This window comes from Lytechinus pictus, chromosome 16 (assembly GCF_037042905.1).
Source record: "Lytechinus pictus isolate F3 Inbred chromosome 16, Lp3.0, whole genome shotgun sequence".
In the NCBI taxonomy this organism is placed as follows: Eukaryota; Metazoa; Echinodermata; class Echinoidea; order Temnopleuroida; family Toxopneustidae; genus Lytechinus; species Lytechinus pictus.
Genome location: NC_087260.1, coordinates 4,850,537 through 4,860,575, shown reverse-complemented (window position 1 = coordinate 4,860,575; position 10,039 = coordinate 4,850,537).

Genomic DNA, 10,039 nt, shown 5'->3' with positions numbered 1-10,039 from the left:
GTTAAGTTAGAGCCTTCAGTAAACGTTCTCCTGCAGGTCTCCGCGATGTCGCTGTGAGGTCTCGGAGACTTTGCAGAGACATCGCGGTGACGTATCAGCAGCCGGCAATGTAATTAGTCTCTGCCACGTCTCTGGAACTTACGGAGCTGTCTCAGAGACGTCGCGGAGATTGGAAAACGGACTCCGCAACATCTCTGTGAGGTCTCTGAGTCATCGCGGAGACGTACCAGCAGCCGGTGATGCATGTAACTACACTGTTAAAAAATCGTGATTTTACAGAAAAAAAAGTGAGAAGATTTTGCAAAAAGCAATAACAGAATCATTCTGTAAATTCATAAAACAGGATTTTTTCTGCAATTTAACATAACAGGTCTGTTTAAAAGGGGAAAAGGGTGTTTTATTTAAGGAAATTTGTAAGATTCCATACACCAAATACCAATTTCCTGTAAGATTACGCAATCTGGTAAGATTACAGGTGTTCTCGAGACTCTGCTGCAGGAACTTCTTTTATTTTAAGGACAAATTTTCTAACAGTGTAGGCTCCGCGAAGTTTCTGGATTTTTTATTGATGGAGATGTCTCTTAAACGTCGCGAAGACAGTAAAATGTCTTCAAAACTTTTTTATGAATTCAAGCAATGTTCTATTTTCTTATGTAATTTTGGACACTCCATAATATTTAGGTCATGTTTCAGAGACGTCACCGAGATGTCGATCTCTGAATCTAGCCAAATATGGAGTCGCAAACTAGTGGCAGGCCCAGTGAGATTTCTCCTTGACCTGTTTACTCTGTCATCCTGTTTGACAATCCGAGGGGGGGGGGGTAATCAAAAAAGGTGGACACCACCTACCATGCTCGTACACAAAAGCGTTAAGTGGGTTATTTTTCACTACTGGGCGACAGCATAATTGTGATCAAAATAACAAAAATCTGGATAAGTCGGTACGTTTTTCAAGCCGATCATGAAAACAATATATTACATGCATTATTGAGGGTAGAAAAAGCATAGTCTTGTTTATTTCACTCTGGGAACGAAGGATGGTTTTAGGGCACATTCTAAAAGTGCATGTACAAGCATGGTGCCCACCTCTTTATACCAGCTCCACCCCACCCGCCCCTTGGATTTCCTATCATCGTCACGGTTTACTTTTAAAGGCATTTAATTTAATAGAATTTTAAGCATCATTTGCTTTTGAATTCAACCAATATCAGCATTTCTCGTTACAATAGAAATTCCTCTCCAAAATTAAGATTTAATAATTTTTATAAATCTGCCTGGAGTTTAAATTCGATGAAAGGTTTAACCAATTTTCATAGAAAGGATCTTACATGCCGGGGGGGGGGGTACTGGATTATGATTGGACGGAGGTGTGAGTTTCTAAGGGTCATTTGACCGTGAACAGGTACCCATGTCATGTCTAAGGGTTTTCTTAAAGGGATGGTCCAGGCTGGAGATATTTATATCTCAATAATTGGAGTAAAATTCACAGAGCAAAATGCTGAAAATTTGATTAAAATCGGATAACAAATAACAAAGTTATTGAATTTTAAATATTTGCATTATTCCGGTGAAACAGTTCTGGGCATGTCTTCATGAATTATCGTTAGGTGGGCTGATGATGTCATATCCCCACCTGTTCTTTTGTATTTTATGATATGAAATTAGGTTAATTCAAAAATTTTCTACCAAGAACTAAAACAATTGGATTGACAACTGATTAAGTGCATTAGTTATTTATTGCCGCAACTTATTTCATCATAATGGAGACACATCATTGAAAAAATGAAACAATAATGAATTCATGTAATAACATAAGAAAAATAAAGTGGTAAATGTGACATCGTCAGCCCACCTAATGAAATATTCATGACGATGTTATTTTCACAAAATATTGATAAACTTTAAAATTCAATAACTTTGTTAGTTGTTATCTGATTTTGATGAAATTTTCAGCATTTTGCTTTTTGAATTTTACTCTTTTTATTTAGATATAAATATTTTCAGCCCTTTAATACAGACTGCTGCCTAAGAATTTTCTTTAAAATATAGACCAATTTTCCAGATGTGGAAATACAACAAGTACTCGTCCGGGGTCCCGGCTACTCGTACTCTCGACCTGGACTAACTTAGACATTTCCAGGGCTTTTCCGGGGGATTTTCCTGGGGATTTTTATAAGTATTTTTTTTCTTCAGAAACGGACCCATGTCTAAGGATTATTCAGTTGAAAAATATTGGACCCATGGCTAAGGGATTTCTTGCAATAGCAAGACCCATGTCTAATGATTTTTTTTTTTGGGGGGGGACGACCCAAGGGAGCGGCACAGATGAAAAAACAAAAGAGAGTGTATATCTTTGCGAGATAATGCATTAAGTTCCAACAAAAAGTTTATTCCAATTTTCAATTCCATCATATAACATTCTTACCTTGCTTACATTGGAATAAACTGTTTGTCGGAACTTAATGCATTATCTCACAAAGATGTACTCTTCTCCCCCGTCTCTCTCTCTCTCTCATAAAAAAAACATTTTATCCAACGTGCATTTGCTTGTATCAAGTAAATTAAATGTATATATTCTTTCTTAATAAACTCATCTGATATCCACCCGGGTTATAAGCATTGATTCTTGACAAGAGAGAGAGAAGGGGGAGGGCCCTCCCCTCCCCCACTTAAATCATGGATTTGAATGACCCTCAAATAAGTTTTATATGTTTATACCTTCTGATATCCCTCTTTCCCTCTTTTTCTTTATTCATCCGATTTAGAATAACCAATAGTGTACTTGGTGTTATCATACTATATAGATTAACACTCTGCCTCAGGCGCATCGCGTATAGTGGAGCCAACTCTTGATTTAACAATCTATCGCAAAAGTTCTAAAGTAAAAGTTTTCATTAAAGTAGATTATATGTCTTATTTTTGTATAAGTCAAACAATAAAGTGTCATATCGAGTAAATGTCGAAAATTGTAAAAATATAGAAAATCCTTTGATACCTTCACATATCAAAATATTAGTACATGACCGAAAAGGAGTATAAAACTTTGCTTGGAAAAACAAAATGTGTTCGTTTCATATAAATGGGATCGATATTTAGATGACCCTCCCGATAAAATAAAAATGGAAAAAATACCATATCTTAATATTTCGCTTTACTTCAGATATTGGTTAAAGATATTTTCACCATAAGATAGTAAATACAATATTATTTCTGAATAAGCAATTATATAAAATAAAGATTGTTAAAAATTTTCATTTTGTAGGCCTAATAATCATGATAATGAGTTGAAAGATATTATACACTGTTAAAAATAATTCAAATAACCCTGTTTTCTATGTGAATTACATAGTGGTTGTTTAACCAAGTGTTTAAAATCTTTAACAACAAAGTTTAAATTCAAATATTTGATTATCAATAATTTAAGCGTGGTTGTTTAAAGGACAAGTCCACCCTAACAAAAAGTTGATTTGAATAAAAAGAGAAAAATCCAACAAGCCCAATACTGAAAATTTCATCAAAATCGGATGTGAAATAGGAAAGTTATGAAATTTTAAAGTTTCGCTTAAATTCACAAAACAGTTATATTCACATCCTGTTCAGTATGCAAATGAGGAGACTGATGACGTCATCCACTCACTATTTCTTTTGTATTTTATTATATGAAATATGAAATATTCTAATTTTCTCCTCATTGTCAAGTGAAACAACTGGGTTTATTTTCCATGGACATGTGGAATTAGCATTGTTTAATACTATATGGTTCAGTCAAGTTAGTCCTTATTTTCAAATCTGTAAAAAATGAAATATTTTATCATTCAAACAATAGAAAACAAAAGAAATAGTGAGTGGAGGACATCATCGACTGTCTCATTTGCATGTCACTGGAATGTGCATATCACTGTTTTGTGAAAAATAAGCGAAACTTTATAATGTCATAACTTTCTATTTTACATATTACATCCGATTTTCATAAAATTTTCAGCGTTATGCTAGTTTGATTTTTCTCTATTTTTACAAATCAACATTTTTTAGGGGTGGTCTTGACCTTTAAGAATTTCAACACTTGTTTAAACTGTTTAAACAACTACTGTGCGATACACACAGTAAACAACGTTGCCTGAATTATTTTTAACAGTGTACGCTTTTTTTTTAATGTGAATTTAGTAAAGAAATTTGGATGGAAACATAAATTTTGATAAATGAATTTTTCTCAGACGTGCATCTGTTACGGCACATTTTGGTAAATTTACCACAATGTGCAGGACATTAAAGACACATTTTTGTAGCTTCTGGGATTATTTGCTCAGTTATCTGTAGGGGAACGCGGTGTAAATTGTGACACTTTTTGTTTGATTTTTGCATGTTAGAATTGATATGATTAATAATATTGTAGAAACAAATACCTTGCCTTAAAATTCAATTTTTCTTAAATATTTTTCACCTATATATAACTTTCTACCCCCACACTGAAAGTCATTGTCACCTTTGAAAAAAGAGATGTCAAATGGCTCAACTTGCCCCACCTTCTGTGGTAAGTTGAGTCTCAAAAAACTATATACAAAATGTATGGGGGAAGAACCGGCGTGTCAATTTTTTATTTAAAGGACAAGTCCACCCTAACAAAAAGTTGATTTGAATAAAAAGAGAAAAATCCAACAAGCCCAATACTGAAAATTTCATCAAAATCGGATGTGAAATAGGAAAGTTATGAAATTTTAAAGTTTCGCTTAAATTCACAAAACAGTTATATGCACATCCTGGTCGGTATGCAAATGAGGAGACTGATGACGTCATCCACTCACTATTTCTTTTGTATTTTATTATTTGAAATATGTAATATTCTAATTTCCCCCTAATTATCAAGTGAAACAACGATTAATTCCTCCCTGAACATGTGGAATTAGCATTGTTTAATACTACACGGTTCAGTCAAGTTGGTCCTTATTGTCGAATCTGTAAAAAAGAAATATTGTATCATTCAAACAATACAAAACAAAAGAAATAGTGAGTGATGGACATCATCGACCGACTCATCTGCATGTCACTGAGTTGTGCATATCACTGTTCTGTGAAATATAAGGGAAACTTTAAAATGCCATAACTTTCTTATTCTACATCCGATTTTGATGAAATTTTCAGCGTTCTGCTAGTTTAATATGTCTCTATTTATTCAAATCAGCATTATTCAGGGGTGGACTTGACCTTTAAAGAGTTTTTCACTTGCTAATTCTCTATAAATACTAACATCCTCTAAAAGGAAAAGAACAGTCATGAAAATTTGCTTCTTTCTGCCTGCATATCGATGGCTCATAAGGTTTATATATATATATATATATATATATATATATATATATATATATATATATATATATATATATATATATATATATATATATATATATATATATATATATATATATATATATTCGGTAGATATTCCACGTGTTGGAGTAATATCAAGAGAAACAAGGTTGAAACTTTCATGCTTTAATCCAACAAAATTTATTGAAGTCCACAATAGAAAACAAAAGAAATAGTGAGTGGAGGACATCATCGACTGTCTCATTTGCATATCACTGGAATGTGATAATTATTCCATTCATTGCCACAGCCGTCTCTCATCATCCCACGAATCTTGACCTTTTTTTAAGGTTTAAAGACTTTCGCAGAGTTACCTCTGAAACTAATGATGGCTAAGTTATGAAGACAATAGAAACGCTTAATTGAAACCATTCCGCATTATATCCGGTGTAAAGAAAATTAATAAAATGATGTTTATAAAATAAACCTGACATTGAAGAGTACTTTAACCCCTACATCAAGCAGGCATGCAATCATGCAAGGTGGACACTAGCGTACCTACGGGGGGGGGGGGGCAGAGGGGGCAGTCTGCCCCCCCCCCCCTGACGAGCCACAACCCATGCAAAGGACGTATCCCTGCCCCCTTGACGAGCTTGACAGATCTTTTTTGCCCCCCCCCCTGACGAGCTTGAAGACCTTTTTTTTTCTTTTTTTTTTGCTTGTCAAATTTTTTCTGGTACGAAATCCTTCATTTGTGATTGAAGACCTTTTTTTTGCTTGTCAAATTTTTTGGCGGACGGTTTTGCCCCCCCCCCCCTGTGAAAAATCCTAGGTACGCCACTGAAGGTGGACATTTAGGTATGACCTTGATGGTCATGAGTTGAGCAAACCACCGATTTAGAATCAATTGTTAAATGCTAGTCTGGGCAGTCTGTGTTTCTCTACCTTCTTGAATTCTGGTTCAACTCTTCGATGCCCTGTGAGAAAGTTTGATGTTTTCGCGACCCGAAGGGTAATAACCCATGAAACATGGAAAGATTGTGAAGAGAATAAAGTCAGTAACCTACAGAGGGGGGGGGGGGGGGGCTTGGGAGCCGCTTGCCCCTCCCCCCCAAAAAAAAATTAAGACCAAAGAAATAAAGAGACAAAAGAAAAAAATAGAATAGAGAGAAGGGTGGAATATGATATTATTTTCTGAATATTATGCCAAAGTCTAGTACAAAATTTGATTTATTTTTTTTTAATAAAAAGTCAAATTTTTTCCTCTCTTAACTGTATAAATTTTGCCCGCTACACTAATCGATTGGGCCCCCTCCAAATTTTTGGCTCATCACGCCATTCCATGATGTTTTGCCCTAGCAACGAATCTTCACCCAATTTGATCATCAATACACATTCCCCCAAGCCATCTACGCAAAGTTTCATAGTATTCGTTGATGGTATGCGAGTGAGCGAAGCAACTGAGCAGGAACTTTTTTGGGGGGGGGCAGGGGGGTATTTTCAGACATTGAATCTGACAGGCCTGGTGCACATTTTCGATTGGGATTTTTGTGAACTCTTCAAACCAAAAAGTAAGAAAATGTCGAGTAAAAATTTCTGATTAGGATCTCTGCCCCTACGGGCTGAACTCAGTTCAATTACACTCGTCTCGATCATCTTGATTAAGTGATAACCAATAAAGACATAGACTACATCACTATGCCAGTTTATAGAAAGTTCTCAATGTAATATTTTCTTTCCTTACTTTCACATGTAAGATACTCAAAACAAAAATCATCATGGGGGTTCTTAAATAATGTAGAGTATTTTCAGTTTTTAGTACGAGAGTTCTCATCTTATAACATTGAGCCGTTTCATGAAAGTTGTCAGCACTGACAGGTTGTCTTTCTCCGACAGTTACCATAGTAACAGTCAGAGGCCAGTGCCTTTCAGCCAATCAAAACCAAGGATTTCACTGAAATTGTCAGCAATGACAACTTTCTTGAAACACCCACCTGTTCTTTCTCCCGCTCAAATTATAGACGTACATACTTTGCCCTCCTCATAATTTTTCTTGCTTACACGATTTATTATCCAAAGGGACTCCTCTCTCTCTTTCCTTCTGTTCCCCCCCCCCCCACCCTTCAAGTCCTGGGGTCCGTTGCAGAAAGAGTTGCGTTTAAACGCAAGTCAAAAAATCAATTGCAAGTCCCAAATGCGCGCTGTTGATTGGTTGAAAATCAAGTTGCGCACGATTTTTAGAGTTGCGATCGATTGCAACTCTTTCTGCAACGGGCCCCTGTTCTTTCTCTTTTTCCCGCTCAAATTATAGACATGCATACTTTGCCCCCCCCCCTCATTTTTCTTGCTTTCACGATTTATCATCCAAAGGGACTTCTCTCTCTTTCCTTCTGTTTGCCCCCCCCCCCCCGCTCACACTCTCTCTCAATTTCATTTCTCTCTTCACCTCCCTCCCTCCCCTCCCTCTCATCCCCTCACGAGATATCTCTCCTTTTCATTCTCTCTCTCTGTCATCCTCTTGCTCACTCTCCTCCACTCTCTACCACATCTCTTTTATTCTCTCCCAGATCGAGTTCGATATTGTGTATGAAGGGGGGCCCCTATGTCTGCGCGCCTAACAATTTAGATTACTATAAATCATGATTTTTCTTTAATTCCAAGAAAATTTTCAGTTGATAATGTTCCTTGTATTCCTATGAGTACATGTATGTGTGCCAAACATCTCATAAAAATTTGAAATATGTGATTTTCTTGGAAAAAACAATGGCCAGTTATTTTCAGATTGAACAAAACAATGATGCCCCATGTCTGCGCACCCATTCACTCTACACACGATGTAGGAATTTTTATGAAAAAGGCTGCATTTTGAGGCCGTCACATGAAATGCCCGAAAATCATTGTTTTTCCTCCATTTTGAGTCAGATTTTTTAATGAATATCTTTCCATGTATTGCACGTGTAAAAACTGTGGTTGTCGCGTATCTTCTTTTCCTAGAATTGCGCAGATACGCATATGCACAGAGAAGGGGCCCTGCGTAGACTTAGAGGACCTTACCATACTAACTGTTCATAGCATACTAAATTTCAAAATTTGTATGGTTCTTAGTGATAAATAATTAACCTGTTGGAAATCGAATGACTTTGCTCTAACACATGATTTGCATAGACTATGTAATCTCAGTCTACAGCAGGTTAAAAACCTTGGATGTAGAGTTAATCAATTATGAGAATACAAAACACAAAGTCTAATTACATAAATAAGTACTCAAAATTTTCAAGCATTTAGAAAAAAAAAATGTGATTTTTTTTTATTCAGAGACATCATTGATCAATAGATACAAATATGCAGTACACAATGGTCTAAAAGCTACCTAATAATCATGTGTAAAACTTTTTCTGAGATATATTTCTGTTTTATATCCTCTACTATAAAATCTAGTTGTTTTTTTAGCACCGAATGAAAGAGAGACTGACATGATTGCAGCTTCCATAATTTGGTAACAAATTTGTATCTACATGTAGGTATCTAACAGAAATTATCACATCACACAACAAACATCTAACAATCAAGTTCACATGGTGAGATCGACTTGGTTAACCAGAAATATTGCAGTATAATGTCACAAGTACTCTTTGCAACATACCTGCGATATAAGCATTAAAAAGGAGAAAGAGAATAGAAGTATGAACTTATCTCCATTCATATACTGTACCACTGAGATGTTTACATCCATTAGAGATGCAAATATACGTGGAAGCGCCGTGGTGTAGCGGTTCTGACTCTCCCCTTGTAATCAGAGGGTCGTGTGTTCGAATCCCACCATGGCCTAGCGTCCTTTGGCAAGGCGTCAAATCACACTTTGCCACTCTCACCCAGGTGCTAAGTGGGTATACCCGTAGGAAACAACCGTCATTGTGGTTGGTTTAGCAAGTGTGTGCCTAACAGGCTGCTTGAAATGCTATGAATCCAGTGACTGGGTAATAATAATTGTGTAGCGCTTTGAGCAGTCGTAGATTGATGAAGCGCTATATAAATGCCAATTATCATTATTATTATCATCATTAACATCGATCTGCAGAACTTAAGCTGACAATTTGCTCATATGAACAGGGTAATTCATCTGTATGGAGTCTACCATGCATGTACTGTATGTCACTACCTCATTATAATGCCATTCTTCAACGATCATCCTAATAATAGCATACTATAGCAATAAACAAAGAATCTTCCCAGGTTACTTATCGTTGGTTTTGGGGTAGCTTGTCACATACAATATCGTACAATATGCCATTATTGGGTGATGATTTAAATCGGGGAATACAATCACTTTAAATGTCACCAGGCGATGATTGTATAATACTGCAACTCTCTTACCCTTTAGCTTTGATTATTTCACAAAATAAGGCAGTAAGAATTACACCATATTCTTTGCCTTCTTACTTGTTTTCAAAAGCATCTACCTATGAAATATCTCGATACTGACCTGAGCAAATGTGGCGGTTCATTTTCCGCAAATTATCCTGAGTTTAAAAACACAAGAAACATTCAGCACATATAAGGCATATTCTTTAACAACAATTCAAAACTGCCTGCCTTGATTATTTCTATATTTTGACTGGATTGAAATATGACCCAAGTTTGAAGTTTTAATAAGTCAAAGGGTTATTGAGTTATCACAAGAACAGTGCATTTTAAATAAGGTGTACAATGACCTCTGTGACCTTGAACCTCTGACCTT